Genomic DNA, 15,990 nt, shown 5'->3' with positions numbered 1-15,990 from the left:
GAAGACCAGTTCCCATCTCTCTTCCTTTCCTAGTCTCTGTCCCTGGCTACAGCCTTTCTCTCAACCTTGACTTCCTTATCTGAAAATGGAGGCTGTGACAACTCTTCTCCTCCATCCACCTTAACCACCCTCTTTGCCCCATCTCGCCTAGGCGAGATGAGGGGTGGCAGTGTACGAGGTGTCTGTGCGTGTCGTGTTTGGCACAGCGGTCACCAATGTGATGTAAGTTGCCTATGCTTCATTTGTTCCCCCCCAGCCTACCCAGAGATCTATCAGTAGAACGAGTAGAAAAGGAATGGTTCCTTCCCTTTCTTAGAAGAACTCAATACTGACTTCTTAAAGTTTGGGATTCTTCGCACCAGGATGGTTGGAAGAATTATAACCCCACCTTTCCTCTTGCTCTGCACCCAGTTGTTCATTTCTCTCAGGAAATTTTTGATAAAAATGAGCAAACAAAATAAAATACAGTCCATCCTCATTGTTTGTGGATTCTGTATTTGCAAATTTACTTCCATGGTTTGGATAACAGGGCCCTCAGAATTCCTCGGCCACATGTCTACAAGCCTGCTTCCAGAGCCTGCATAGATTCGTTCTGCACCCGGGAGTGGCGGTGGCCAAGAGGTACACTTATGAGGCTTGGATGTGCAGGCTAGGCTGTGCTGGAGCAGGACAGGCTAAAAGGCTATCCAGCTCAATGAGACCATGCTTCAGCATAGCACTTCAAGGAGTCTCAAATTCTAAATTCAAATCTGGTTTCCCAGGTTGTTATTATGATGTATTTGTCAAGGTAAGAGGGTAGAACATATTTCATTTAATAGTTTTTTACCTTGGTTTATAAGTTTTAAATATTTAGACACGTGGCAGGTGGGCCTCCATTCATACTCTTATCCCAGGCCTGCCAAGAAAAAAGGAGGCTTGAAAAGAAATAAACTTTCGTTGATTTAAGCTCCTAATATTTAGGGCCTGTTTGTTACCACAGCGTAACCTAGCTTATTCTGACTTTTATACCTGGGGAGGAGGTGGTGGGTTTTTCGGTTTCGGAAGCTTTAAAGCCATATGTTCTGGTGTAGGAATGTCAACATGGATGCAAGGAAGGACTCAATCCAACGAGCAGTCCAAGGAGACTGAGAGCGGTCCTGTGGCCTGTGGTACACGCTGAGTGAGGGGTGTCTATGTAATCTGCCTGGGGCAGGATGCCAATGGACAAATAAGGAGCATCAGTCAGCTGCACTGAGTAAGTAAAGGAAAATGAGGGCAAGGGAGATTATGCATCTTGATGATCAGCCCCTTCCCATGTATATATGAGGAATCAGCCCCCAGCATGGATGTCAGATCTAAATGAGAAAAGGGATATTTTTTGTCCCTCCTCCCTACCTTCTGAACTGATCGATTTGGGACTTCTTGTCAAACTCAACAAATGTGAGCTCAAAATGGATTCTTTTTCAAAAATATAAAAAGGTATGACATTTATTATACTCCAAGTATCACAGAATAGTACACACCCGACCAATATATAAAGTGCTATTGTTATTACCTAAACTTGGTTCACACCATTTCAGAGAAAACAAATACATTTTAACAGCCTAAGAGAAAAAGCAATTATCGAAAAAGTAAATCTCTTTCCAAAGCTAGAAGAAAAAACAAGGACAAGAGAAGAGAAAGGAACAAGAAAGATATTGAGTCTTTACCATTGGCCAAAAGCCATGCTGAGTATATCACACGTGTGATCTCATTTAGACCTCACCATAACCCTAAATAGTTGTCTTTACATTCTCCCTTCTAGAACAGAAGTGACTGCAAAACAGAGATGTTCAGATTTTGTCCACGGTCAGAGAGCAGCTAAGTTTCAGAATCGAGATTCAGTCACACCTATCTGATACCAAAACCCTCATTCTTTTCAAAAGTTTCAAATAAAAAAATTGGATTGTTGACATCACCACTCTGCTTCACTGTTTCCAAATCCTGTCCCCTTAGCAAGGTCAGCAATGGGTAGCTCTCCCTCCTCTGGGACCAGGAAGGTAGGCTGGCTGGAGGGGACCAGTTGACAAATTTTGTCCTTGTGGTGGCTTTCTTTTAAGGTTCAGGGCAACTGAAGAGGACGGTTCCTAAATATCCTCTGTGTCCAGACAGTATTAGGACGTCCCGTCAAGGTCTGGGCGCTGGGTGATGAGCCCTGAACTAAGGGGTCTAGAGGAGGCCACTACTCCTTACGGAGCACACCAAGCGCTTACCCTTTGGCTGCTGGTTAGAAGAGTTCATTTTACATTCAGCCTTGTTTTTCTCCCCTTCAATCTAAAGAAGGCCAAGGGATAGAACAGCAAACTAGGATGAGATGGAGAAAAGTTTAGATAATGTATGTAAGGTAAAATCGTGTATTTATCTTGAGTTTTTCTGACTTCGAGATCTTTTCTATCTTCCCCTCCCCCACTGGACTCATCTATGTTTCCCTCAGTTTGTAAATCATCACCTTCCTTGCAGATCTGTGGCAAAGTAATCACATCTCAGTGTTAGGTTCCATGTTCTAAAAATGTCAAAACAAATCTCAGTAATTAAATGCCATGAATTAAGCTTGTTACTTACTTCTCTAAAATTGATATGAAGGATACATTTTGATTAGAAAATTATAAATCTGGGGCGCCTGGGTGGCACAGCGGTTAAGCGTCTACCTTCGGCTCAGGGCGTGATCCCAGCGTTGTGGGATCGAGCCCCACATCAGGCTCCTCCACTATGAGCCTGCTTCTTCCTCTCCCACTCCCCCTGCTTGTGTTCCCTCTCTCGCTGGCTGTTCCTATCTCTGTCGAATAAATAGGTAAAATCTTAAAAAAAGAAAATTATAAATCTAAGCTGCTGTGTCACCAAGCCACCTCCAAAATCTGTATGAAGTTCTAACTCTGGGGGAAAAAAAAAGTTAAATCCTATCTAAAGACAATGATCTTGTTAAATAACCAGCTGCGTCTCATCTATTTTCATTTGGGTTGAAATTTTGCCCTCAGCTATGTGAGGGTAAGACATCTCTTATAAAGGTCATCTATGAGAAAACCTTTGAATTTTTTCTCCTTAGATGTCTATAAACTCTAATTAAATATGCATTTGTTGGTGTGATTTTTTTTGACCAGGGAGCTTTTCATTAGTATGGAAGTGACTATTATTCTCTGACATAGCTTACCCAGAGCATTACACGAAATTTCCAGATCTTTCTGTTCTGTGTGGCTAAAGATGAAGTCCAAGAAGTCATCATTCTTTATCAAAACTGACAGTCGTTTTATGCATCTGGGGATTTGTCCAGAGAACCCTGCGGTACGTTTTCAACATTAAAATCCTGTGGCTGCCACTAGCCCCATACGTTTAATTTTAACACAAGAAAGGATGTCGAGCAAAGATCAAAACAAAAGCCACCCTTCAAGCTTAATTTTCTTTTTCACACATTGGGCCACCATACCCCCCCTTGGTGTCAGCAGGACATAATCTCACCTATGGAAAGGCAGCCAGCACCCTAACTGTGCTGACAGATTGTAGGGAAGTGAAGGGCTTAATGATTGCTGAATTTTATCCCTTTTTATTTCCAAAAGAGGAGTAATGAAGAGCTTTCTTTGCTTCCACTTAGCATCCTAATCGCCCGTATCGTCAGTTTACACAGTGGCTACCCAGGCTTCTGCAGGGCAAGGAAAAAAAAAAAAAAAAAAGAGAATGAGATGCGACCCCTCCCCCACCCTGCCACACCCATTGGAACCTGTCGCTATTGCATCCTTAATCAATCCCCGAAATTGCTGTGGGACTCTACAGTCCTCCCCCATTCAGTGCCCAGCCCCTGCTGGTGTAGGGAGCTACACAGCTTGTGGTAAACTGCTATCCATTATTCCTCTATATTTAGAATTTCTCTGGAGAAACGGCATTATCTCAGTCACAAAGCTGAAAGCTACTTAAAGTTAGTTTTTCACAGTTGTTTATCTACAGTCGGCTTCATGCACCATTCATTCACCTTGCTTAATTAAAAAACAATTCAGATCGATGCCCAGCTACAGAAACCCAAACTATTGAAATATCACCTCGTAGAAAATTGACTATGATTTGCATTTTGCTAATGTTGGAGTAGGTCAGAATGTTATTTCTCTCTCTCTTCTCAATAATGTTTCAGTGAAGGTAAATTCTGCCCCCTTCCACTGGTGAAAAGCCGCTCAATGACCTGAATAAGATCTGGTGATAGAAAACATATTTTCAGTGATACTGAAGTCATTTTTCTGCCAGAACAAATTAGTCAGTAGCTATCGAGTATGTCACAGAGGTTTTCAAGAGGCACTTAGGAGGATGCTAAAAAAAAATATTCTTCTATGTAGATTATTAGAAATGTCACGGTGCTAATGTAAAAACGCAGTGGTAATCTTTCTGTTTCACTCTTCCCTGTGAAAATACCGTTTCTTGCTTGTAATTTTGCTCTTAAAAGAGAAAATGTCATTTGAAAATGGTTGCAAAGAGAACGAGAAAGGACATTTTATAATTTAAGCTGGGAAAGGCAAGATGGAGGGATAATCGGATCACAGAGGCAAAGACACAATCGAGCTATTTCTCCTGAGTTCCCACCCCCACCTAGACCTGAGTAAGAATAGGGGACTTGGGCTGGATTTCTCAGGAGCTTCCCTGAGAAGGAAGTATGTTAAAAACAGCATTAGTTCCTGAGTGAGTGGAGGTATCAATGAATGGGTGAATGGAAGGCTCCGATCAAGGACTATCTTCCTTCGGTGCTCTTTGGCATTTGAAGGGAAAGCTGTTTACAGCACACACATAACATCTTGGGACCTCAGTTTCTACCATTATATAATAGAGCAGACAACTGCTACTTTTCTGGGCTGCTGAAACGACTAAATAAGATAATCCCCCTAGAAAGCATCTAAAGGGATGTCTCGTCCATAATCATAGAAAACTAGGGTCACGTGTCAGGCTATGATGCATGTGTGTGAGGAGGGGGTAGCTAAATCCCGAAAATTCAGGCAGAAAGGCTGAGTTTCTTTTATTGTGCAGCCTGGCCTTTATGTGACAGCATTCCTATCAAAGTTTGCCAGAGAAGGAAAGGGGACTCCTCAGCATCTCCTACATGGTCTGTCCATTTTCTCATTCGTAGAGTTGACTGGGTGCTTGTATGGACAATTTTAGGCATTTCTCCCAGCTCTGCTATAATTTGATGAGATACGACCATAGAGTTAACAGTTTAATGTCAAAGTGTTCTCTGGAATTTTGCTGGTTCCTTCTGGTTTCTACTCAAACGTAGAAGAGATTATTAGTAGTAGTACTTGTGATTTCACCATTTTAAATATTTACAGATGCTTAACTCTTAGTGAGGTGCTTTGACATTCTAGCAGATTTAAACTCTAAGTATAAAACATTCCTTTGGGGACTTTTATTTTGCTCTGTTAGTAAAAAAACTTCCAAAGAATGTGACTTAAATCTGATTTCCAAATGAGATATCCTCCAGCAATCGAAAGACCCTGTGTGTTTATTATCCCGCTGGAAAGTACGCTTTACCCTCGGGCATGTGCTATAAGTGAAAATGAAAACCTAGCTGTCTATATGAAAGCCCACTAAGCCATTTGGTGGCTCTTCAGCATTCGTGAGCTTCATTCTCCTGCTGGGCTGCAGGGCACAAGGAATCCTCCCAGAGCTGGTAGAGAAAGGCCTTCTGCAGCCTCCCGTAAGCAGATCTCTTTATCCAGGAATCACAGAGTTGAGACCTGCAGTGGACATTGGGCATCATTCTCTTTGGTTTCCTCAACCTGCAGAAGAGGAAACTGAGCACAGAAGAGCTTAAATGGTCTTTCTAAGATCCACAGCTGGTTAAAGAAAGAGTCAGAGTTACCCCCCAAATCCCTGCAGCATTCTGAAACTGCAGAGCCCACCTGGTCTTGAAGGGGGTAGGAATGATTCCAGACAGATGTGCTTTTTTTTTTTTAAGTTTTATTTATTTGACACAGAGAGACACAGCAAGAGAGGAAACACAAGTAGGGGGAGTGGGAGAGGTAGAAGCAGGCTTCCTGCTGAGCAGGGAGCCTGATGCGGGGCTCAATCCCAGGACTCTGGGCTCATGACCTGAGCCGAAGGCAGACGCTTAACGACTGAGCCACCCAGGCACCCCGTCAGATGCACTTTGGATGATGGAATTAGAAAACCGTCTCTGTTGATGGTTGCTTCAGATGGAATAAAAACCTGTTTTTGTAAAAGTAGAATATTTAAAATATGTTTTACTTTGTAACATATGATGTACTATCATTGATCCTCGGTTCCACAGTGACGTGATGTACATTTAATCTGTATTTTTTATAAAAAAACAAACCAAAACAAAAAACTACCAATGATCCCTGTCTTAAGACGAACAGTTTGGAGAGCAAAGGAATTCAAAATTATTAATTCAACTCTTTTGAAAATGCAGTTTGGGCCACAATAAATGTCTCCTTCAAAGAAGCAGGAAGTGGAATCTACATGGCTTGATGAAACGATTTAGAATCAAAGGATCTTAGAGCCAATCTATCAATCTCTCAATCAATAGAGCCAATCTATCAGCCAACCCAGCCCTTTACAGACAAGAAAACTTAGGACTACTGAGTTTACCAAAGTCACAGAAACCAGTAAGTGGCACAACGGGGATGTATAGACTGCTCTCCTTTCCTATTTAACTGAAAAGTCGCACTTAGAGCAGGGTAGAATTGTGACTTCGTAAATATTTTCTAAATTCATAACTTAAATCTTAAATATAGCACATTGGTTCAGCTTACTTGCCAAGGACTGATCATTCCCGTGGCATTGTCCCGATTACAGTTCTTACAAATAAACATTAACTGGAAAAGACATTAATGTGATAATAACCAGCAACAGTAAAATTAAGGAGATTCATCCTTAATTACTTAAATATAAGGTCTACATTTTGGTGTCAAATATGAAATGGCAGTGGGATATGAAATTCATATCAATGGGAACACTGGAAATAGGCATACAGAGGTCCCCAACTTTGTTTCCAAGAGAAGCAATGGCTGGCTCACTTTTCTGCAATATAGAGATATCTCAGGAAGGGTTGGGAGACCCATGTTTCTAGAGAGCTGGAGGCAAGAAAGGTACCAATAATAAAGTCCCTCTGTAGAATGGAAAAATGGGGTGTCTAGGGGCGCCTGGGTGGCTCAGTCGTTAAGCGTCTGCCTTCGGCTCAGGGCATGATCCCAGCATTCTGAGATCGAGCCCCACATCAGGCTCCTCCACTGGGAGCCTGCTTCTTCCTCTCCTACTCCCCCTGCTTGTATTTCCTCTCTCACTGGCTGTCTCTCTCTCTGTCAAATAAATAAAATAAAATCTTAAAAAAAAAAATGGGGTGTCTAATATTAGGAAAACTCTTCCCACAAGTGTTCTCAAGGCTCTCCTTCACCCCTTCAAGATTTTGCTCAGTTGTTACCTTCTCAGTGAGATGTCCCTGACCACCCTATTTACCTATCTCACAGTACCCAACCTAGGACTACTGATTCCTTGGTCCTGCTCTGTTTATTTTCCCTAGTACTTATCACCTGCTCATTTGTATGTAACTCACTCATTGTTATGCTAGAACGTAAGTGGGTGACCACAGGGAATTTTTTTTTGTTTTTGTTCACTAATGTAATAGAGGTGTCTAGAGCAGTGCCTGACATATAATAGGTTCTCAGTGAGTATTTGTGGAAGGAGTTAATGGATTGTCCCCAAATGGTATTTCTTCTTCTGATTGCTGGTTACCTTCTTCTTCTTCTTCTTTTTTTTAAGATTTTATTTATTTATTTGACACAGAGACAGCCAGTGAGGGAGATAGCCAGTGAGAGAGAGACAAGCAGGGGGAGTGGGAGAGGAAGAAGCAGGCTCCCAGCAGAGGAGCCTAATGTGGGGCTCGATCCCAGAATGCTGGGATCAAGTCCTGAGCCAAAGGCAGACGCTTAAGGACTGCGCCTCCCAGGTGCCCCACCTTCTTCTTACTGGACACGCCCTGTCTATCAGCACACAGTCAGGGTGGACAGCCAGGCTTCATTATTATCTACTTTACTGAAAGATACGCATTGTTTCTCTTTGGCTTTCTTAATATCAGTGTGGTATCTCAGCCCTCATAACTATTTCCACATGTATAAATCCTACTGTTTGCCACCTTCTATATTCAGCTATTCTAAACTGTGTCCTGAGCACTGACAATGTGCAGAGTTGGTGCCAGACGTTCAGTGGTGACAGGCAGACATGGGGGGTGCATTGCGGAACTTAGACTAGTATTGCATAAATCTTCCTTAATTTCCTGGTGTTCCCCCTAGTGATTCTTTTGTACTTTTCTGTGACAAAGTTACTGCATCCTTATTTTAGCCGTTCTTCCTGTTTGCTATCTCAGTTTAGTTTAGGCAAAAGTGGGCCCAGGCGTTGAGTCATGCGCGGCCTTAGTTGGTCATGGCAACCCCTTTCCTTTTTGTCGGAGATGGTTCTACAAGTGGGGTATATAACCAAGTCCTGGTCAGTGAAATGGAATGAGAATTCCACTGGAGGACTTGGGAAAGATTTCTCTCTCTCTCTTTTTAAAGATTTTATTAATTTATTTCTTTGAAAGAGAGATAGAGGGGAGAGGAGCAGAGGGAGAGGGACAAGCAGACTCCCACTGAGCACAAAGCCCAGTGCAGGGGTTGATCTCACAAGCCTGAGATCATGACCTGAGCCAAAATCAAGAGTCAGATGCTTAACTGACAGAGACATCCAGGTGCCCCAAGATTTTTCTCTTTATATACTAATTGTCAATAAAATGTGCATCAGAAGGTCAATGAGAAATTGTGGTACACATCCAGTACACTGGAAAAAAGAATACATCTTTATAGGCAATGTGACTCAGTACCTCTGGTGAAGTGACACTTGAAACTTTTTGTTATAAGACAGACTTAACATCAATATTTTTTTTTAAAAGATTTTATTTATTTATTTGACAGAGATAGAGATAGCAGCGAGAGAAGGAACACAGGCAGGGGGAGTGGGAGAGGAAGTAGCAGGCTCATAGCAGAGGAGCCTGATGTGGGGCTCGATCCCATAACGCCGGGATCACGCCCTGAGCCGAAGGCAGACGCTTAACCGCTGTGCCACCCAGGCGCCCCTTAACATCAATATTTTTAAAAAACACATCTGTAGATGTGCTTGAGTGGTTGTTTGGGCTTTGTAGAGTTGTGGTTACCCTAGATTAGGGCGAACACAAGTAGACATTGGAGATTCTCCAGGCTGGTCAAATCAGGGTGAATGATTGAGAATTCTGAGTAGTCTTTGGAATTTCCTGCTGTCAAGGAAAATCCCAGGGCTGCCTGAGCTGGAGGTGTGAGTGGTGTTTTGGTTGTGCTGTAACTATTTAAGCAAATTAAATATTACAGCTAGAAGAAGCTGGGGGGGGGGGTGTGATCCTGTCCACGGTGTATGCAATATCTCATGGTTGTTTTATTTTGCCTTTTCCTGCTTACTTAATGAGACTAACCATCTTTTGACATTTTGCTCACCACTCTTTAGTCTTTCATAAATCACCCATTATAGCTTTTATCTATTTTTTTTTTAAAGATTTTATTTATTTATTCGACAGCGACAGAGACAGCCAGCGAGAGAGGGAACACAAGCAGGGGGAGTGGGAGAGGAAGAAGCAGGCTCATAGTGGAGGAGCCTGATGTGGGGCTCGATCCCATAATGCTGGGATCATGCCCTGAGCCGAAGGCAGACGCTTAACCACTGTGCCACCCAGGCGCCCCAGCTTTTATCTATTTTTTAGTTGGTTTCCTTGTCTTTCATTTATCAATTTATAAGAGTTCTTCAAACATTTTGGATTCTCATCTTTTGTCAGTTTCGTTTCACATTTCTTTCCCTAATTTATGGTTTTTCTTGTAATCCTATGGCTCTTAAAAAACCTTTTTTTATTTTAGAAAATTTCAAACATAATTTTCAATTTAGAAAATTTCAAACAAAAATTCAAAAATAGACTAGTATAATGAACTCCAATCAGCCATAACCCAGTTCCACAATTATTGACTCACAGCTAATCTTGTTTCACCTGTAATCCCCACTCATTACCCTTATGTGTGGATGATTTTGAAGAAAATGCCAGATATCATGTAATTTCCTCTACTTGTCTCTGAAGATAAGAACTCTTTGTTACTTGGAGACTCAGCTTTGTGTTCCAATCTATGTGATAAAAATCAAAGTCCTAGTGATTGTTAGAACATCACGAGGAAAATTAACTCAGATCGTGACTTGATTTTCACAGGTAATTCTATTGGCTATAAAATGAAATTTATCTCATAGGGAATAAAATGTGGGCTTTTTCCTGTTCACCTCATTTCAGTTTTCTTTCTTACGTACCTGTTCTAAGTAATGTATGCCCTGTAGGTTCAGCGCTCTTGTGTGTTAAAGGTACTCAAAATACATGGTTGTACTAGGGATAAAGGCACTACACTGGTGTTACAATTATAGAAGAATCTGGAAAGAGCATCCCATCATTCAGTCCCTTCAAATGCATCATCTTATCAAATTACCTCTTGTAAATTATTCATGTACAGTGTAGTCTGTCTCTCAGAGTTTAACAATTTCATTTGCATACGTCTGTAAGATGGTGTTTTTAATTGTTATTTTAAGCAACACTTCATTAGCGATTTCTGTCTGTTTTTATAAAAATGTCTAAATACAATGATTTTCTGTTAATTAAAAAAAATAAATGCAACTGCTTTATTGTTCTATTATCTTCCACTCAAAAAGAAGGAAAAGAAGATTAAGTGACAGTATATGGGAGAGCAACTGAAAAAGGCCTACACAGGATCACTGGCTTTTTCTGCCTTTTCTCCTTTGGTTTCATATCCTTGGAAGGCTGTGATTGTTTGCAGCTCTGTCTCTTTTCCTCCGGGCCTGCTCGACACATTGGATCCCGAAAACCTCCTCCCTTCCCTCTGACGTCGCCTGCACAGTTGCTGTGCCTAAGGTCTCCTTGCCCTTATTCCATGGTTGTCCAGCAGGACTAAGAATTGTGTCCTTTTGATCCTTGTGTTTGACCTTCTTGATTAATCTGGTGCTCCCAGACTTCCAGCTGAGCCCATTCTCTGGAGTTGCACTGCTGCAAGGAATCTTGGAGTAGAAGGGCTTCTCAGAGCTCTTGAATCTTGGCCACTTGATGCTTTCTTGGCCGCTTTACATTCAGCAATTGACCACAGCTCACTTAATGAAACTCTTCTTCTGTGTTCATACCCGACATATTTCTTTCCAATCTTCATTACCAAAGCAACTCTAGGGAACAGAGAATCTTCAAACAAGATTTTAATATGCCTTCTGTGTCAGTCTGTGCTCTTCAGAGAAACAGAACCAATATGATCTATGGGTAAAGTTGTTGGGAGGAATTGGCTTACGTAATTACAGAGGCTGAGAAGTCCCGTGATCTGCTGTCTGCAGGATGGAGATCCAGGAAAGCTGGTGGTGTAATTCAGTCTGAGTCCAAAGGCCTGAAAGCCAGGGTAGCTGATGGTGCAAATCCTGGTCCAAGGGCAGGAGAAGATAAGATGGGATTCGTCAGTTCAGCAGTGAGGCAGAGGAAAAGGGGACAGATTTCATCTTCTTCCTCCTTTTGTTCTGTTCAGACCCTCAGTGGATTGGGTGATGCCCAGTCACACTGGGGAGAGTAGTCTTCTTTACAGAATCCACCAGTTTAAATGCCAATCTCATCGGATTTTCTTTATTTGTTTGAGAGAGAGAGGATGGGGAGGGGGACAGAGGGAGAAGGAGAAGCAGACTCCCTGCTGACCAGGGAGCCCAATGCGGGGCTCGATACCAGGACCCTGAGATCATGAGTTGAACCGAAGGCAGACACTTCACCTACTGAGCCACCCAGAAGTCCCAGAATCTACCAGTTTAAATGCTAATCTCATCAGAAGCACCCTCACAGAAACACCTGGGAACAATGTTTAATCTGGGCACCTCAGAGCCCACTCAGATTGACACACGAAATTAATCATCACACCTCCCTTCATACCAATGTTCCTTTTCTGTATCCCTAATAAAACATTTGTTCTATTTGATCCCAGAGATTTGCCTTTCCTTTAATTAATTTTGGTTATTGTAAATATTAGTCCCCCCTCCACCATGCATTGTTCATATTTTCTCCCAATTATTCACTTGATGGCTCATTTAAGCAACTTGTACCTATCCCTCCTTTATAATGGTTTTTGCATATTTAGTGACTATTTTGAAGAAAGACCCTCATTCATGACAAATATGTGTCTTCTAGCACCTTTGTTCACAGGCTCCGTGGAATGCTTTCGAGTGACTTTCTGTAATATCTAACCTCAGGCAAAACCAACTTACACTGCTCTGTGACTCAGCTGGTCCATTCCTCTAATGGATACAAACCCACATTTCTCTTTTTGAAAATGACTGTTTATGAGGTTTGTCAATCAAGATGAAGGGTGTGAGCATAATGAACTGTCGGTTTGGTTCCCAGTTCTGACTCTTGATTGCATAGCCCTGCTACTACTTACAAACGCACTCTGCTTCTTCACATGAAACAGCGGACTGACACCACCTTCCAGGCTCCCCACTCCGTTCTTTCTGCCACACTCCTGGAAACTAAAAAGCCCTTAGGAGCACCCAGGGGATCTGACAGATCTGTAAGAAGAACAACCTGTTAATTGAGCTTGGTTATTCTATGGGGAGATCATCCAACATAATACATGCATAATGGAATAACATTACAGCATTAGCCAGCTCCGAGCCCTCAGGCTGAGCTTGCCAGAAGAAAGAGCACCAAGTCATGAATAAGCAAAGAGGGTGGGGAATCCCAGAGGGAGTGGAATTTGCCCAGAATCCTCCTCAATTCAGCCCTGAGGTTTTTATCAAGGGTCTTCTGTGCACAGAATGTAAGGTCAGAGACTTTTAATATTTCTTTCACTTGTGGGCAGGGAAAGACAAGCTCTGAGACCTTATGGGATGCCATTTAATCAAACTCCACAAACCAAATATTTGCAAAGAGACAAACAATTCAGATCATAGAACTTGTTGCAGCCAAATCCAGGCATGAGACATAATTAAGAGAATGACCAGCGTGTCTCCAAATAACACTATTCTGTTTTTCCATATAAACACGTGCCAGAAAGGACTAGGCCAATAGCAAGTTCAAACGCCAACATTGCTATTTTAAAGATGGCCATACTTTGATTTGGAAAACATAAATATGGTCCCTTCTCTCACATGGCCGTTGTCTCCAGTGTATGTAGTATGACAAATAGTGTGACAGGAAAACAAATAGGATCTGCAAACAGTGCAGAATAACGAACTGGTGTCAGTCCTTTCCCAGTCGGAATTATAAGGTTGTTCGTTTTGGGGTTTTTTTTGGGTTTTTTTGTTTTTTTTTTAAGTACAGATATATGATCAGGACCCGGTCTTCTGAATGAATGGAATGATAATTTTCTGAAATATAATTTGAGGGATACTTATGAAAGGACACCCAGTCCAAAATGTTTTCTCCATATTTATATCACAGTACTTGAAATTCACTACAGACTCTTAGGAGCTAGAGTATCCCTCAAGTTTCAGTCCCTAACAGTTTAAATGAGAAAGGTAATTCATGAACACATTAATCAACATTACCATCCTGTGTAAGGCTTTCCATGGAGACATGCTTCCTTTCAGGGTCTTTAGAGCTTGAGATTGGAGACAGGAGAGAGGAGGAGTCACCTAGAGCATGATGTTTTCCTTGGGAAGGACCAAAAGGTAAAACTGGTATTTGAGGTCTAATATGTTCAGGCATTGTGCCGGAGGCCATCCTGATCGGCGTAAAAAGTATCCCTCGCAATCCGGGGACACTGGTATTTTCTCAGGCAAGCCTCTTGTAGTGGCAGGGAACGAAACCACACTTAAACAAAAGGTTGTCTTTGTTTTTGTTCTTTAAGGTAGGTAACTAAAAAGTCTAGAGGCTATTTGTTTCAGATCTACCTGGATCTGGGTACTTGAACTATGCCCTTGAATCTCTTTGCTTTTTTCATTTTCTTCTGAGTTATCCTTATTCTCAAGCAGGTTCTCTCCTACACAGAGGATCTTCCGGTTTACATGTCCCGTCTTTTGGTTTGTCATCTCAAGTGGAGAAACATACTCTTTCTCTCAACATCCCTCTCAATCCCAAATGGAACTTATAAGGGACTTGGATGGGCCCTGCTTAGCCCCGTGTTCACCTCTGTGGTGGGGCTTCCTGGACCAGCACAAGAACCCAGAAAGCACCAGAATACCTGGGTGGTGTCAATACTGAGTGGAGCATACAGTGGGCAATAAGACATGAAAACAGAAAGACATGCTAGTTTTCTAGTACCGCTGTAACAAGTTACTGTCAATCTAATGTCGTTAAGCAATACACACCTATTATTTCATACTTCTGTGGATAAGTCTGATGTGGGTCTCACCAGCCTGAAATCAAGGTGTCTACAGGGATGCATTCTTTCTCAAGGATCCATCGAAGAATCTATTTATGCAGGTGCCCCCAGTGTTCAGTTCCATGTGGTGATAGGATTGAAGTCCTCATTTCCTTGCTGGCTGTTGGTTCTAGTCACTTCCAGCTTCTAGAGGCCTCTGCATTTGCTTTCTCATGGCCTCTTTCATCTTCTAAGTCTGCAACAGTGGGTCAAGTCCCTATCTTGTTTTGAATCTCTGCTGCTTCTTGCAGTGGACTTCTCTCACCACAGCTGGGGAAGGGTCTTCGTTTTTAAGTATTCATTTGATTAGATTGGACACACTCAGAGAAGCTAGGATAATCTTCCCATCTCAAGATCTATAACTTTAATCACATCCACAAAGTCCTTTTGCCATGAAAACGAACATATTCACGGATTTTAAGGGTCAGGATGAGGACATTGTTGGGAGGCCATTATTTGGCCTGCCAGAGAGGGGTAGGAAAATGCCAGAAATAAACTATCAGATCTATCATTTTTAAGGAAGGAATTAGTTGTAACTGAAGCTTTCAAGCATGCCTTTACCTATAGTTCCTACAAATGGAACTTAGCTGATTGAGCAGGAAGCTCCCAATTCCTGTATCAGGAATGGTAAAGGACGATCAGATCTATCTGAAAAGGTTGTTCTCTTCAACTGAGTACTTGATACGTACAGGGGAAAACCCATGGAATAATGAAGGAGGAAGGAGAAGACCACGTAGTCAGCCAGATCAGCCAAATCAGATGTAGAGTCAGCTGGACCATGTTAACATACTTGGATAACATTGCCACCTAAATGGAACCCAGAAGTATATAGGTTCTTTCTTGTGGGGAGGGGGGGATTTCTGCAATGATTCAGCCCTTTAATGAAGCATCTTAATGTAAATCATTAAAACTTAGCATCATCTTCTCACCAGGATCCAGTAGTCTCCCTGTAAGCAGTCTCAGAAGCATAGGTGATGTACGCACTTAGCTGGTTTCTGTTATTTGATTGGTTACATCTAGTTGATTAACTTTCCGGCTCAGCAATCCACTGACCTCTAAACTCAGACTCACCTTTGGTTATGATAAGATCAGTGTCTAAAGTTTACCTTAGTATACTATAACAACAATCTATTTATCAGTCTATCTGCCTGTATACCTATCATCATGTAACCATCCATTCATCATTTGTCAAAAAAAAATTTGTTAAAAATAACTAAGCTTTTGGATTCAGCAAAACCCTCAAAATCAATTTTATTTCTCTTGCAGTTGGAAAATGAATTTAAATTATTCATGTTAACACCCTCCAGATAAATTGAACTTTTAGAGTATTTAAGAGTATTTAAGAAAAGCTTAGTAAAGTCAGTCTTTTACATTAATGGATTCCATTTTTAAAATATTAATTTCAGATTAACCATTGCTTTTTTACTTCTGCAGCCATCTAAGCAACAATTTCAAGAATCATTAATGTTAATAAGTAAAAAGTAAGTTATTAAAATTTTAACATTATAAAACATTTTTTTTTTAACTTTTGTTCCTGGCTGTATGACTCACT

Source organism: Ursus americanus, chromosome 3 (genome assembly GCF_024610735.1).
Source record: "Ursus americanus isolate L20-20 chromosome 3, mUrsAme1.1.p, whole genome shotgun sequence".
In the NCBI taxonomy this organism is placed as follows: Eukaryota; Metazoa; Chordata; class Mammalia; order Carnivora; family Ursidae; genus Ursus; species Ursus americanus.
Note: the sequence above shows the minus strand (reverse complement) of the source record.